This window comes from Xyrauchen texanus, chromosome 20, assembly GCF_025860055.1.
Source record: "Xyrauchen texanus isolate HMW12.3.18 chromosome 20, RBS_HiC_50CHRs, whole genome shotgun sequence".
Classification (NCBI taxonomy): domain Eukaryota; kingdom Metazoa; phylum Chordata; class Actinopteri; order Cypriniformes; family Catostomidae; genus Xyrauchen; species Xyrauchen texanus.
Genome location: NC_068295.1, coordinates 35,339,258 through 35,356,042, shown reverse-complemented (window position 1 = coordinate 35,356,042; position 16,785 = coordinate 35,339,258). Strand labels below are relative to the sequence as shown.

Here is a 16,785-nt window from a genome sequence, read left to right as displayed (position 1 = left end):
ACCCGCTGGAGTGCTTTCTGATCTGAAGAAGTGCAGTTACCACAATATGATGCAGTTAGTTAAGATGTGCTTTCTTGATCAGGGTGGAAGTGTTAAGGACACAAGAAATATCTTCAAAGATGTGGACACTAAGGAACTTAAAACTGGGCACATGCTCCACTTCAGTCCCATTGATGTAGATGGGGTGTGTGCACGGCCTCTCTTGCTCCGTCGGAACTCCACAATAAGCTCTTTGGTCTACTGGGTGTTGAGGGCTAGGTTGTAGACAGCACACCATGCTGTCAGGTGCTTAATCTCTTCCTTGTAGGCAGTCTCATCATACCCATTAATCAGGACTACCACTGTGGTGTCGTCTTTAAACTTGATTATGGAGCTAGAGCCATACACAGTTCTGCAGTCGTGAGTGAAGAGGGAGTAGAGGAGAGGACTCAGCATGCAGCCCTGTGGTACACCAGAATGAGGGTGGAGGATGTTTGATTATCAAGCCTGATAGTCTGCGGTCTGTTAGAAAAGTTAGAAAGTCCAATGTCCAGCTGCAGTGGGAAGTGCTGATGCCAAGATCAGTGAGCTTCGAGATCAGCTTGGATAGGATGATGGTGTTAAAGCTAGAACTAAAATCGATGAATAGCATCCTGACATAGGAGTTAGTATTGTCCAGGTGAGTCAGGGTGGAGTGTAGAGCTGAGGTGATGGTATCCTCTGTTGACCTGTTGGTTCTGTAGACAAACTGATATGTGTCCAGTAATGGGGGCAGGCAGGTTTTCAGGTGGGAGAGAACCAGCCTCTCAAAACACTTGGCAATGATGGGTGTAAGAGCTACCAGGCAAAAATCATTGAGGGCTATTGCAGCAGCATGTTTTGGTACTGGTACAATAGTGGCCATCTTTTAGCAGGTGGGGACAACTTCCTGGGCTAAGGACAAGTTGAAAATGCTGGTGAAGACCTCAGATAACTGCTCAGCACAGGCCTTGAGCACCCGGCCTGGAATGCCTTTAGGGCCAGCAGCTTTATGTGCATTCACCCTGCTTAGGGTTGAGCACACATCACTTGTGGAGAATGTGAGCGGCAGGTCATCAAGCAGAAACTCAGCTTTGATTGGTGGTTCTGTGTTTCAATGATCAAAGCGAGCATGAAATGTGTTAAGCTCATCTGTTAGGGTGGCATAACTGGTTGAAGGGGTGTTGTTGGTTAGTTTGTCTGTGAGGGCATGGAGGCCTGCCCACATGCGTCAGGGGTCAGAGTCCTTAAAGTTGTACTTTTATTCGCAGTTTGTAATTGTGTTTAGCTGTTTTAATCCCCCCCCGGTTTAATGATCACACAAGGAAAAATCATGATTTATATTAATTATGTATACATATTAATAATTATTATATACATATTAATGATATTAATTGTGCATCCATAAATAATTCTAACTCAAATACTTTATGTAAAATTCAGTGATATTCTACATTTATATTTTATAGTTCTCCGCAATTCCGCCCACATTTCCCACATCACAGAAATCATAGGGCTCTGAAAAACGAATTCACAAGATCAACAAATATAAGATTTAGTGATAACGCAGTACTGGCCTGATAGGGCAAGTGACAGTTCCATCAACTGACCCGAAACATTCTCACACTGGCCATAGCCAGTGGGCCATCCTTATTGTTGTATTACCTTCACAGTAATGCAAGGGCACATGTTTAGTATGTTTAACCAGAGAATGTGTTGGTGAAGTGCTCGCATCTGCATTCACATTCATGCATAAAGTGTGTTTCTGGCCTAATACCTCGCAAATATGGGCAAGTACCGTTAATACATTTTATCATGCACGTGCACAGCTGCATTACACCAGACAGCACTCGGGTACTGAATCGAGACACCCACCATGCTAGCGGTACTGTAGAAAGACTGGTATCGTTATCGTTAAATGTGTCCTTTTTGTTTTACCATTTTTTTATTAACATATTTCTGAAATATCAGTTCTTTTGAAATCCCTACTGACAATCTAGAATTCCTATGTATATCCTTTTGTTTGGATTAGTTTCTGCACTGTGGAGGCTTTTGTAACCCCGTTTTCATCAGTAATATGCTGCTCTCAGGGAGAGTGTTTGAATAATTTTGTAAGCAGACAGGTTGCTGAAGTGGATGCTGTCATTTGCCACAATGGCGCCACTTTTACAAGCTGTCCTCTGCCCGCCCTTCCCTTTTCAACCTCACTCTGGCTAGCGTCCCGCTCAGCTTCTTACTCCAATCACACCATCTCTTTTATCCAGCCCTGCTCCCTGTAAAAGCATTAGCATAATAGAGTAATCCAGCAGAAATCATAAATAATAGGGTGCCTGTCTTATAAAAACCCACTCCGCTCGATTTATTGTCAGCTGTGTCAAGGTATCTTGTACCTCCTTGCTGCCCCATGCTTTTAGCTATAATGAGAACGTTCCATTTGAGGTGTGTGTGTGTGTGTGTGTGTGTGTGTGTGTGTGTGTGTGCGTGCACGCGCTTGAGTGATTTAAACTGGGGTGGGAAAGATGTGTAGGACAGGTCCTTTCTAAACTAAATCATAAGCCTGGAAGATTTCTTTTTAAGTTAACTTGATTTTGAGCTCGGATTGTGGCAGTTTGTGAAAGCACTGATGCATCTTGCTTTTATCCTCTACTCATTGCTTTAACCAACCCACTTATTGCTATTTGAAACACTCCACAGTTGTAAACTCAGGAGAACGAGAACTGAGAGAGACAAAAGGAAGGCAACTGAAGGTCACGGTTATCAGAGTCTGATGCTCCTGATAAAATTGATACATTTACTTGGCTTCTCCGATGCATTCATTCCCAAAGAAAATGTTTTGAATATGTTTACGTCAATGTGAAAAGGGATTTTTGAACATCAGTCGAAAAAGAAAGTTGTTTTAGAGGCAGAGCAAGTTATTACATTTAAACAAAAGATTACAAAGACAAGCATTTAATAATAATAATAATAATAATAATAATAATAGTGGCAAAAAATGGAATGACAAAAATAATGATCCAACTGGTTTCTCAAACAATACAATTTTTTACCATTGTTTGGACAAACAGATAGTACCGCCTCTATTTCACACCATAGGTTGAAAGCAAAGTCAATATGTCAGACAACTCAAGAAACTTTTTGTTATTGTATTGAATGTGTCATAGAAGTCATTGTATTTGTAGGCTTACCTTTAATTTTCTTATAATATCTGCACACTTAGGTGTAATAGGAGTATTTAAACATTGGAACTTTCTGAATATGCATTATTTGACATTTATGTTGTTCTTACAGAATCCAAAGCCAACAGCACTGCCAGCAGCTATATGTTGTGTAAGACCATCCAACCTGGAAAACTTCGTGTTCGCTGCAATGACTGCAAACAAGGAACCCTCACACTCAGTGGAGTATGTACAAGTACAGATATCTTTCTATAATGAGTACATCTTATTGCCCTAATACAATTTTTTTAGTACAGGTCACTCAATGTGGACAACATGTAGACTAGGGCTGGGCAGTAAGATGGCCTTTAAGTGCAAATTGGGCGTAAAAGTGTGCATTTATCTGCTTTTTTGAAACACCTTCAAACTCATGGCTCATCCCATCAGTATTTAAAGTCATAACCAACCATTTTATAATGTTAGTTTTACTCTTTTGAGTCTTCTGTTTTTTGTAGAGTTATTTGTAAAGAATTTAATACAATGGATTATCCAAAATAGAGTGCAAATGTGTCCACCCACTTTTTAGCCATCTTGGTTCTGGAAGTGTTTTTTCTGTAAATTGTTTTGTTTGGCCTTTTATAAAAGAATCTCAACATACCAACTTTTATTTGAAGTGTATTTGAAAATCACCAAAAAGACAGAGGTCTGTGTACTTAAGGTCTTTTAATGCGGAATTTAACTACAATCCCATAAAGCATTGCAAATGATGTAATCGAATAAAACCTATGTTAAAATATGAAACTAATGTTTTAAAGTTGATTATTATGAGAATTGAAACAATAGATTTTAATTTTATTGCAAAATCATCAGATACTGATCATCAGTATGTTAGTATAATAATGCAAAAATCTACAAATATAATAATGAAAATATGTAGTTTGAGAGTGTAGGGAGACCGATTCAACTACGTAATTCACAGGGAATCATGGAAGTGGGTGGTTCCTGTAGAGCTCGATTTCTGCCATTCGTTGATTGGTGAACTTCACCCCTCAGGATCATGGGTAGTGTAATTCTTCACCAGGAATTCTGCTTTCATACTTACATAATTAAAATAAATAAATAAATAAAGTTGAAATAATGCAGACTGATTGCTTCAATAGAACCATAAACCACCAATTAACAAATTCAGCGATCATGGTATGTCTGTTTTGAAATCAGTTTACCTATGGAGAAAATTAATCAGTTTGCCAGAACCAGACTGTTGTGTATGAGATTTGGGCTGACTTTCCAACAAAAAATAACAAAAATGTGATATACAGTGGCAAGAAAAAGTAAGTGAACCCTTGGAATTACCTGCATTTTTGTATACATTTTTCTTAAAAACTGGTTTGATCTTCATCTAAGGTACAATAATGAACACACATACACTCTTTTTGAACTAATAATGCACAAATTAATGTATTGCTCTTGTACATATTGAATATATCATTCAAACTTTCACAGTGTAGGTTAGAAAATGTATGTGAAACCCCAGGCTAATAATATCAACAAAAGCTAATTTAAGTCAGGAGTTGGCAAACCTGGAATCCAATTAATGATACGAGATTGGAGGTATGGGTTAGAGTTACTTTGACTAATAAAAAGCACTAAAAAATGTAGATCTCTCGCATTCTCTCTTCGATTCTCAGAGGACCAGTGATCAAGAATTGTTGCTTTGCATAAAGCTGTGTAAATGGAGACAATTTATTACTGTGGCTACTCTCCATAGAAGTGATCGTCCAGCCAAGATGACTCAGAGGGCACACCGCAGAATGCTCAGTGAGGTAAAAAAGAACCCTAGAGTAACAGATAAAGATTTGAAGGAATTATTGTTACTGGTTAACATCTCTGTTCATGAGTCTTCTATATGGAAAACATTAAACAGGCACGGTGTCCATGGAAGGACACCATGAAGGAAGCTGATGCTTTCCAACAAAAACATTGCTGCATGCCTGATTTTTGCCAATTACCACCTTGGCACTCCAACATGCTACAGGGAAAATGTTTTGTGGACTGATGAATCTAAGGTTCAATTGTTTGGGAAGAACACTACATATGGTTTAAGAAGGGCAAAGCATACCAATATGAAAACATCATCCCAACGGTGAAGTATGGTGGATTTGGGGCTGCTTTGCTGCTTTGGGGCTTGGACAGCTTGACATTATCGAGGGAAAAATGAATTCCAAAGATTATTTAAAATATGCTTAAGGATAATGTCAGGGTGGCTGTGCGCCAGCAGAAACTTAGTAGAAGTTGAGTGAAGCTGCAGGACAATAACACTAAACATTGAAGTAAATTCACTTCAGAAAAAAAAGAATATTCACATTTTGGAGTGGCCCAGTCAGAGCCCAGGCCTTAACACAATAGAGACGCTGTGGAATGACCTCAAAATAGCCGTTCACACCAGACATGCTAAGAATATCTCTGAGCTAAAGCAGGTTTGTAAGGAAGAAAGGTCCAAAATTCCTTCTGAACATTGTTCAGGTCTAATCCACAGCCACCAGAAATGCTTGGCTGAGGTTATCAACAAAAGCTGACCCTTATGTAGACACTTACCCTAATGCAATATCACATTCCAGCCACAGAAAAACACTGTAGCTGTCCTGCTATACCTGCAGGACAGAGACAAATTTTGCATCCAAAATATATTTGCCCCAGGTCTCATAACTAACTAACAAACAGTGACACTTCATAGCCTTCAGTATGAATAGAGAACAGCACAAACCCACATCTCACTGCCCCAACATGGGCTGTCATACGCCCCATCCCTGCACTGTTCTGCCCGTAGCCAGTTTTATCTTTCAGTCCATATGGACAATCTGTCCTAGCGTGTGGGCAACATTCCCACCTCTTCACATTCTGCCGCTGTTTGGGAAGGCTGACTGACACACCACTAAGCTGCACCTGCCTTTTCTTTTCACTTGCAGTGGTCGTCGGCACTGAGAAGCTGTTTGTCCACTGTCTCAGTGTGCCAGTGCCGCACCATTTCTATGCCAATCTTGAGATGCATCTGGCTCGTAACATCCTCAGGCCCTGGAACGGGTTCCAGCTCTTCACATCTAACTCTCTAGAAAACTTTCTCTAAATATGTTGAGGAGAAGACAGTGAAGTGTATGCACTCTAAGAGCACTTAGTTCAGGACTTTGGAGATTTTAGACTTAGTAAAACATTAACCAGCAACCATCAGCAACATCAAAAGCTACATCACTGAACCGCTGTAGGAAAAACCTACTTACATTGCTTTTACAATGTATTTTTTTTTTTTTGCATAGAAATTAACCTTGGCATACTATTGTCCAGAACACAATAATGCCAGATATAAATATCTCAATGTGCCCTGAGGCTTTAATTTTCAACATTTAATTATAATGTTCAGCTTGTTCCAATTATAGTAAAATCCCCCTCAAAGTCAAAAGACATGAAATTATAGACAACATTTCAGAATTAATATTTGAAATACTATGTTGTATACAAGGGCCTAAGAATGTAATGAGACTGTAAATAGAGTTTTGCTGGGGACTCGCTATAAAATTCATCGGACTCTTTTCACAAGTATTAGGGACAGTTTAGACCGATCTAATTCTTACGTTAAAAATGCTAGATGCAGTGCAACAAATGGAATAAATGTAAGTGTCTTGAGACTCGTTTTTAAATGGTGAATTTCTTTCAACCTCTTCTCACACAAAGACTGCAGGTGACTTCATGATATGTATTGTTTACATTCACTATATATCTATACACTACACACTAAACATATACAGTACGATAAGCCATACATCATTACAAAGTTGATGTTCCAACACTGTTTCACAATATCTTATTGTGAGAGTAATTTCTTAATTTATGGAAATATATCAATACATCAAAGCGAAGTTATGTAAATGAAACCTGAATTTATACGGCCTCTTAAAAAACGTGATGCTCATTTACAAAATGCTGAAAAAGTGGTAAGACACTCCGAAATGTTCAAAGACATCCGTCCAGCATGATTACATTCGAAAACTATTAAAAAAATGGGTTTGTTCTGAAACGCCCCTAAAATGTTTTTTAATGCCAAGTTGCCATTGATACCTTATATGAAACCACTCCCATGGTCCCACTTTATGTTATGTAACTACTATGTACGGACATTAAAATACATACAATGCAATGTACTTATTGTGCAATTACATATTTTTCTGCAAAACAAGATTCCCATTTGCTGCTACTGTGGTTGAGGTACGGGAAGGTTTAGGAGAAGGGGTAGGGTTAGGGTTCACGGTAAGGATTGGGGTAGGTTTAGGGTGGTCATCAGTGTAACTACATACATAATTAAACGTAGGTACTTTAAATGTAAGTGCCATCAGGGTTGGGAGGGTTACTTTTGAAATGTATTCCACTACAGATTACAGAAATGTAATTTGTAACATATTACTTAAAGTCAGTAACGTATTCAAAATACTTTGGATTACTTCTTCAGCACTGGTAGATTTTTTCACTTGTTTTGACTATAAAAACTCTGTCAGTACAGTAAGACAAAACACACATGTTAAAAATACATTCTCTGAAAAACCTAAACATCTTATGCAGTGTTGTTTCTAAAAGAGGATACATCAAAGTGATCTTGATTTAAGGATTGTTGGATATATTTACAGAATAACAATGCAAAAACTACCATCAAGAATAAGATTTTTGCCCTAATATCAAAGGTCTTACTAGATTAAGATATATATATATACATATATACACACACACACACACACACACACACACACACACACACACAGATCAGCCACAACATTAAAACCACATGCCTAATATTGTGTAGGTCCCCCTCGTGCCGCCAACGCACATCTCATTAGCATTCAAAAATTATATCTTTCTCACCACAATTGTACAGAGCGATTATCTGAGTTACTGTAGACTTTGTCAGTTTGAACCAGTCTGACCATTCTCTATTGACCTCTCTCGTCAGCTAGGCATCCACAGAACTGCGGCTCACTGGATGTTTTTTTATTTTGGGCAACATTCAGAGTAGATTCTAGAGACTGTAGTGTGTGACAATCCCAGGAGATCAGCTGTTACAGAAATACTCAAACCAGCCTGTCTGGCACCAACAATCATCCATGCGATGCAGTGCATAAAATCATACAGATACCATTATCTGACCACCATTAGAATGGTACAAAATGTGATTGGTCTAGCATGATTGTTGGTGCCAGATGGGCTGGTATGAGTATTTCTGTAACTGCTGATCTCCTGAAATTTGTATATAATAATTACTTTATATACTTATAAAGTTATATACTTTATATACTATATATTATGGCTGTCAATCGATAAACATTTTTAATCAAATTAGTTACATGGTTATATATATATATACTACATATATATCCTAAATATATTTTGAATGTGTTGAAACTGATAAAACTGCACAGTTATAATGGTTTTATGCAGAAGAGCATCTTAAAAGTGTAAATGTCAACATTATAATGTTATGTCGTAAGGATTGAAGCCTGTCATGCAAAACTTGAGCTCATTGATGTCACAAAATATAATTCTGCTTTTTTTCCCCAGCCGTTGCTCCTGGTCGAAGGCTTCCATAAATATTTACTTCATACATAGTGTTACGTTCTACCTAAACTTAATGGTGCAATGCTCAAATATTTAGTTGTGCGTTTGTGACTTAGTGCCCATTTACGCCACAACTAGGCTAAGTTGTAACATACTTATAGCTGGTGCAACAGGCCCCAGGTGTGGTAGTCAAATGTAGTCATTTCTAAAAGTTAGGGGACATCTCTCTCATACAGTATGTCTGCTTATCATTTGAATAAGTTATTGTTTATAATTGGATCATTAATAGGGCATTTGTTACAAGTAATAAATATGTCTCTCACCACATGGAAAATTTTAACAGGTAGATATTTTCACCAGTGAGCATGTTTACATGCACAGAAATACGCTGATAACTACTGGACCAAAAATCAGCTTATTCAAAAAATCTGACAATGCAAAAATCCAGTGTTTGAAATAATCGGGTTATTCTCTGCTTTGCACAAAACATTTAAGCACATTGGATAAGCTGTAAGAACGCCGACAAAGGTGTTTACTTGCAATGCAAAATTGGGATAATGGGGAAAATATTTATGCGTGTCGATCAGTTTATGCTTAAACTGTTTATGACTTACCCCGATAAGGAAAATAATGTTAAGCGTGTAGGATTGTTACAACCCCTATTCCTTAGTGAAAACAGTCATCTTGCATTCCAGAGAGAACTGATAGTGATCTGTCAGCCTACTGGCTGAGGTGTTTGTGTATTGGGACTCAAATGGTCAAAACTTGAATACAGTGGGGGTTAAAGGTGTTCTGCTGATTGGTTAGTTTAAATGTATCAGGTCTGTTTGTGGTCACATGGCCAAGGAAATAATAAAACAGGATTGTAACTTGTGCTCTGAGCTCTTTCTGCCTCTTCCTCTCACTCTTCCCTCTGGGCTCTGCTCTTGGGTGACTGAGTTAAAGGCCATCAGGCCTAGACTCTAGCTCTAAATGGCATATCTGGAGTGGTGGTGGCGTAGTGGCTAAAGCACAGGGCTGTTAATCAGAAGGTCGTTGGTTCGAACCCCATGGCCACCACCATTGTGTCCTTGAGCAAGGCACTTAACTCCAGGTTGCTCCGGGGGAATTGTCCCTGTAATAATTGCACACTGTAAGTCGCTTTGGATAAAAGCGTCTGCCAAATGCGTAAATGTAAATGTAAATATCTCTCTCTGCCCTCTCTCACTCTTTCTAACCTCCATTCTATTTCACTGAGGTGGTATGCATACTGATTTCATATACATATTTCATTTATCCAATTTGTAACTATTATTTCTAAATTGTAACCTTCTACTGTAACATTGTAAGGCTAAACTGTTATTAAACATTTCCTTTCCTTTCTAATCCATGTCTAGCTTCTCTTACTGTGTAAAATATATATATTTAAGTGCTACATATTGCATTACAATAAGGTTATAGTACGGTTCTAAACATTGCTCTCCCACTTTATTAGCTATTCTAACTGTGCTTATGTCTATCTTTGGTATAAGTAGCAGAAGGTGGTATTTACAAGAAATGCACAGATTTATTCCCTCTCGTTGTTAACATTTCTTCAGTCACCTCTGCATTTCTACAGCTTGAACAACTGTAGTTTGAAAAACCCTCCCTCAAGCATTTATATGACCTTATACGTTGTTGGCTTATAATGCATAATCAGTGTAAGAGTGTGCATGTAACAAAGACATGTGATGTTACTGCGATTACTACCATGTTTGTTGTGTGTCTCTGCTGTGTGTTCATTGACTTAAAATGTCTATAATTGAGTACGGGGAACATGAGAGCAGTCGACCAACCAGATGCTTTGATTAGGTCTGTATGTACCAGATGTATCTCTGCAGGATACAGGAAGTAGAATCCTGACAGCTGGCATGGAGACTTAGCCCTGTTTGTTAAACAATAATGTAATTAAGACTTTGTGGGACTGCGATGTTGATTCTCCTCCATCGAGATAAAAAAAAGCATCAAGAGAGGTTGGGGAGACTGATGTGAACAATACTGGAGGTGTGTTGGTGAATAATTCATAGCCGTTTTCCTCATTAATCATTTACATTCACAGTGTCGCATGCGTTTGTTTTGAGCCGACTCATCTGGAGTCTGTGTGACCTTTCCTTGCTGTGTCTAAGCTGGTGTCTTCGTGTAATCTCCAGGTTCCTCCACGACGGCACGTCAGTTTCATCCCTCCGTCTTCCCTCTCGCCCCCTCCTGCTCCCCCTGTGGGCGAGTAATGATTGTCTTAACCTTTTCTCTTGCTTATTAAGGACCCTGTCAGAATGTTTAAATGCTTATGTTAATCAGGCCCGGTCGGTGTCAGGCGGAGAGAGGACGTTGTCCCAAAACAATTATGGATGGAGACAGTGTCTTCATCTGGCAGAAGGATGAGGAAGAGAGTGCAATGGAGGGAAGGTGGCAGGTAGAGAATGAGAAATGGATGATGGTAGTGGGTTTTAATGGAATAGTTCACACAAAAATGTTAAGTCTGTCATTAATTACTCACCATATTGTTGTAGCAATCTGGCATGCTGTTATTTTCACAGTGGAACACAATAGAAGAATTTCTGAAGAATCTTTATGAAACTCCAAGTTGTCTGAAACCATACACTAACTTTGCATGAGGAATAGACTGAACTAATTTAGAATTGATGAAACAAACTAATATTTCACCCTAGTGTTTGATTATTCAGGAACAACTGTTTTGAATGGTTCTTATCTAATATAAATGTTATATATTAATTTCAAAACAACAGTAAAGATGGAAATGCTACCTTTGACATGTTTGGTTGTTAGTAATAAAAGTACTTCAAGTTGCTTCACATTTTAGTGTATATTTATCTCACTTAACATACAAGCCATATATTGCATTAGATTAAAGATACTAATGGGTATTTTCTTTGAACTGCCTGTTTATATGTGTGTCTGTTGTTATTTATTGTCTGGCCACTGGGATGTATGTTGGGTGACGGGAGGGGGTGCATCTATAGATAACATTTGTGATAGCTGACCAAGTATAAAGCAGTCAGTAAACAGGTCAAATATCAATGCTTCCATTAAAGTGCACATGATGTTCTTTGGAACATAAAAAAAGGACTTGAGAACACTTAAAATATAGCACACAAGTCATATGCACTATTTTAATGGGCCTTTTTGGTCCTTTTAGGAGCTTGACAGTTAATATCACTTTTAGAAAAAAATCCTTTTGCATTTCACAGGAAAATGACATATTTGGGTGAACTATTCTTTTGAGATCATAAGCATTTGTTTGGGTAATCAATTGTAGGAGCTAGCATTGCATTTCAAGGTCTTGGGCATTTGTTCAATTTCTCTTTGAGTCTGTCCTTCTGTCTTTTGACCATACTATACAATATTTCTTTGCTGCCCTTTACTTGTCTTCCAATTACCATAGTTCTTTTCATCTTCCTGTGACTGATATATTATACCTGCTGTTTACCGTGCCTCTGATGTTCTGTGGTGTGTCTGCAGGGACCGTGCTGCTGGGATGACGTCCTTCTGCCTAACAGGATTCATGGAGCATGTCAGTCACAAGTCTTTGATGGCAGAATGGCGGTGAGACAGCAACAATTTTATCATATTATTTTTATTAATTTGCCACTTTATAGGAATATGGGATCAGGGCATGATTTAGGACAGATTCAAACCCATGTCTCCAATGTAAGCACCAAAGTGTCTGAAGCACATGCACTCACCACTAGTCCACGACTCCAATATTACTCAACAGGCCTAAGTCACGGTAGACACCTACTTCAATTTGACGCAATTCCATTGGGTGGTAATGTCCTAAGCACCAAGGTCAAAGACTTTTGTCCACTGGATTATCTTTTTAAATACATATTTTCAATGTTTGAATATTGTCTGAATGATTGATACCAATGTCACAGGCTCTTTGATTCCCTCTCGTGGTTTATTGTTTCTAAAAAAAATGCCGGCAATGGCAATATGATTAAAACCTCTAATGTTCAGAAAATAGTCAAATGAATTAATCCAAATAAAAAATATATATATTTATTAAATATAATTAATACTATAGTTCATTAGCCTAACTGTAGTCTGTTTTACGGTTAATGTACTATCTTGGTGCTTCAATCTTGTGGTCACCGGTGTGTGTTAATTGGCATTATTAAACGACTTTGAATGCAGCTTTAAGCAGAATTAAGAATCTGAACTATCCATTTCATAAATTAACATTTTCAATAGAGACACACTATATTTCATGTGTATTTCATCCATCAGTTCAGTTAATTTACTGTACTGCATGGCAGACAAAGAGAACCTTCCTCTGGTTAGATTAAATTGGTAGGTGTAACCCAGCTGGGTCCAATAACACTATCCTCATGCTTGAAATCCATAAAAAGCACCGCAGTAGGGTTGTTTCAGACTGTTAGCGGTGACTTTGCAAGACATGATTATATATAATTTGTGCTTCTTGCAGGAGTTCTACCTGAAATGTGCTGCCCACCCCACATGTGATAATAATACTTAGACCTGATAATAGACCTGATAATGCCCAACACACGCTCTGCATCGCCTGCACGGACAACATGTGAGCGTCTAAACTCATCAATTATGTTCAAAAAAGATAGAAAGAATCAGTTATTTCATTATACATCATTTTCACAGACAATACACTTTGAGGCAGGGTGGAGGGAGGGGCCGGGTCGTGATTCCGCACACCTGGCTCCAATCAGGCTAATTAGCCCTTGAGAGGGATAAAGGCTGACCGAAGACGGCAGTGCGATAGAGAGAGAGATTTACGGACAGCTGTGTGTGTGTGTGTTTGTCTTTTTGGTTAAGTTTATAATTAAGATATTATTTATGTTGTCAAGCCAGTTCTCGCCACCTCCTTTCCCTTAACTCCTTTACACTGGTGCCGAAATCTGGTAAGGAGGAGGGATGCGCCATAGTGGAGTTCTTGCCACTACCATCCACCCCAAAGAGCAGCCGCGGCCATCTGCCGGGGGACGGAGGAGCCCGGCCGACTGGAAGCGGAGGAATGGCCGCCAACCACGAGGGGAGGAGGGGCTCCCAACCAACTGTCTGGAGCAGTTACCGCTGCCAGGGGTGGGGAGACCCCTACCGTCCACCAAAAATGCGGCGGGCCATTCTGTCCACCAGGGGCCGGAGGACTGCCTCCGATCCACCAGTGGAGGTGTGGCTGTCGTCCATTAGAGGGTGGAGGAGTGGCCGAGGACCAAGCTGCGGTGTATCGGAGAACCGGCAAGTTAGTGTTTTTTTTCTCTCTCTCTCTCTCTCTCTCTCTCCTATCTCTCCCACTGCCACTCCGTTTTGGCCTTTCCCTCTCTTTTTTAAATGTTTTGTTAATTTGACATGATCGCTGTTATCACTGTAGGTGCCACATCATTTTCCCTCCCCTTGTCCCCTCCCTCATCCAGACAGACAGTGATAACCTGCAGGTAGACGGGGCGGAAGGCACTCCCCTCGCCGGGGGGGGGGTATACTTCATGCAGGGGGCTCCCCGGACTGAGAGAATTAGGGAGGAATGTGGCAGGGCTCAGGGCGGGGCCGGGTTGTGATTCCGCACACTCGGCCCTTAATCAGGCTAGTTAGTCCTCAATAGGGATAAAGGCCGATCGAAGGCGGCAGTGCGACAGAGAGAGAGATTTATGGACAGCTGTCTGACATCTTTGTGTGTTTGTCTTTTTCGTTAAGTTTGGTTAGTAAGTAATATAAAATATCGACTCCTCCTTTCCATTAATCCTTTCACAAACTGATTTAACCAGGCATGGCAAAATAAATTGACAAGCGATAAAAGTAATCTCTTGCATGTTAATCTAAATATTGCATTATCGTCCGGACAAACCGTGAATGCAACAAGCAATGCACAACAAAACATTTTGTTGGTAGCTTGGTTTCTCTTTTTAACTTATTGGGCAAGTAGCTCTGACCACAGTGAAATCTCTTCGGTTCAAAATCTGTGCTGAATTAAATTTTCTTGCACAAATCTGATCTAGCCGGCTTGTTCAGAGCCCTATATACTGAGGATGCAGAAGACTACTACGATCTGAGACAACCTGCCAGGACTGTACAGCACCACTGCGCTATTGTGATCCAGACACCTGAATCATCTCTTTAACATGCCAAAAGTTTACTTGACTACACTGCACATCTGGATATATGCCTGAAATATAATTTATCCCTGAGTACCTCCTTGTTTGTGTGATGTCACCTTCTTGCCTCTGGCAGAATCAGTATTGTGGATTTCCGCACAGTATCGCTGGAGTTTCCATATTGGAAAATATGGAAAATACGTCACACAAGGGCCAACAGACAAAGCAGCTGACGAATTAACAGATAGGAAAAGTAACTTTGCAAACAAAACAAGGTTGACAGACCACTTTGGAGACTGATTGATCCATTAGTCAGAAATGACGACATGCGTGCAACACATTGGAGAAGTAAACAATTGTTAATAAAAATCCCGTACTCTCAAGCCTACATCCGCCTCCTCGTGTGCAGTTCTTCAATCAACAGCAGACATTATTTTCAAAGAGAGAATACTAAAAATGTTTCCAATGAAGGTCGGCTATTAGCAGGGCGGTCCTGTGGCAGTGCTTCTACCTGCTGTTCGCATGCAGAGGGTCGGGGCGGCCGAGTGTCTGGAGAAACCACACAATGGTGCCCAATCACAAACAACCACCATTCAAATCAAGGGCTGATTGAAATAGTGCCGCAATTACCTTCCTGAGAAGGGATTTGTTTTTCCACCATCCTCCGCAGCTCTCTTCTTCCTCCTCAGAAATCTCCTCCGTTTGTTTAAAAGGGCATTGACAAGGACGCAGGCAGTCTCTCACAATAGAGGCAGAAGAGGGGTCAGAGAGGTGGAACTCGGTGTTACTAGGGTGACTTACAGTCACGTGAGACTGGGTTTTAGAGTGAAGGAGATGTTCTTGAGAAATGAAGAGAAAATTGTTGTGAGATTTGAGGAGGCTGTTTCTTTGTGAGCTATGCTGAAATAACAAGGGTCTTCAAGGACAGTTGAGTTTTCTGAAAGGTTTTGAATAAGCAACTTATCTAAGCTAAATCCCCACCTGCCTCATACTCCCAGAAGCCCCTCTGCTGCAAATTTTTCCTTAAGGCCCTGATATACTCATGAACAAAAGGGTGTGACGAAAGAAAAAAAAAGAAAAAAAAAAGACTTTTTTTTTTGTGATTCTTATTAGAAATTCCGTTTGGAATGACCCTATAACATGGACTGTGCTCCCTTCGAAGTGCCCTGCCGAAGACATCTGTGCCAGTTAGAACACAGACAGATGCTCTGAACAGTTGAAAACATTATTTTGTTTTTCATCATTTAGAAGTAGGGGTGTGCAGCGAAGCCATTACTTGTGTTTGTATCTGTCTTTGTTTTGTATGACAAAATTATCTGTATCTGTCTCTGTATTCGGATAGAACCGGGTGTGGGAGGGGCTTAAACAAGAAGTGCATCAAAACTAAATGAAATGCCCATTTTTAAATGTTACTCTTACATTTGTAGTTTCTATTAATAAAATATACCTTGTCTATGCCTTTTCATAATATTAGCCTAATAATAATAATAATAATAATTATTATTATTATTCATTTACAACTAGTATTTAAAAAAACATGATTTTATTATAATTTATTTCTTACCAGATGAAGCTGAATGTTTAGGCTACATTATCTGTGGAATATGTTGTTACTGTGGTTTCTCCTGGTATTTCAGATATTGATATCCGTATGAAACATATTTTTCATTTATATGTATAACTACATTATTCTGAAGGCAGGAGGTGTCGAGCTAAATGCGAAATATCTAGCACACATTTTACAGAGAATAATAAATAGAATTCAAACATTAAAATAAATTAAAATAAAACCAATATAGCCTACAAACAGATGAAAGTCCCGTAAATCTATCAGGAATTTTGACGATAATACACCATTATTTTGTTAAATAATGATACTAATAATAAAATAATGGTACATTTATATAGTGTCTTACCAGAGATAGCACAGTTTAAAG

The 16,785-nt window shown here is 39.2% G+C and overlaps 1 pseudogene; it reads left to right on the top strand.

Moving 5' to 3' along the window:
- LOC127660587 (E3 ubiquitin-protein ligase parkin-like) overlaps positions 1-16,785 on the top strand; it is a 126,114-nt pseudogene that overhangs the window by 53,381 nt on the left and 55,948 nt on the right.